Here is a 786-nt window from a genome sequence, read left to right on the forward strand (position 1 = left end):
AGCTGCTCCCGACACATCTACCGCTCGCCGTCAGCCTCATCTTCGATGAGCCAATGCGCCTTCCAATGCTCCAGGTGGGTCACCTTCTGAGGGAGTCCTGGATTAGGGGGTATCCGAACAGCCGGACTATATCCTTTGGCCGGACTGTTGGACTATGAAGATACAAGATTGAAGACTTCGTCCCGTGTCCGGATGGGACTCTCCTTGGCGTGGAAGGCAAGCTTGGCGATATGGATATGTAGATCTCCTTCCTTGTAACTGACTTTGTGTAACCCTAGCCTCCTCCGGTGTCTATATAAACCGGAGGGCTTAGTCCATAGGATAACAACAATCATACCATAGGCTAGCTTCTAGGGTTTAGCCTCTACGATCTCGTGGTAGATCAACTCTTGTAATACTCATATCATCAAGATCAATCAAGCAGGAAGTAGGGTATTACCTCCATCGAGAGGGCCCGAACCTGGGTAAACATCGTGCCCCCTGCCTCCTGTTACCATCCACCTTAGACGCACAGTTCAGGACCCCCTACCCGAGATCCGCCTGTTTTGACACCGACATTGGTGCTTTCATTGAGAGTTCCACTGTGCCGTCACCATAAGGCTTGATGGCTCCTTCGATCATCGGTAACGATGCGGTCCAGGATGAGGTCTTCCTCCCCGGATAGATCTTTTTATTCGGTGGCTTCGCACCGCGGGCCAACTCGCTTGGCCATCTGGAGCAGATCGAGAGCTACGCCCCTGGCCATCAGGTCAGGTTCGGAAACTTGAATTACACTGCCGACATCCG

The sequence above is a fragment of the Triticum aestivum genome, chromosome 2A (genome assembly GCF_018294505.1).
Source record: "Triticum aestivum cultivar Chinese Spring chromosome 2A, IWGSC CS RefSeq v2.1, whole genome shotgun sequence".
NCBI classification, from domain to species: Eukaryota; Viridiplantae; Streptophyta; class Magnoliopsida; order Poales; family Poaceae; genus Triticum; species Triticum aestivum.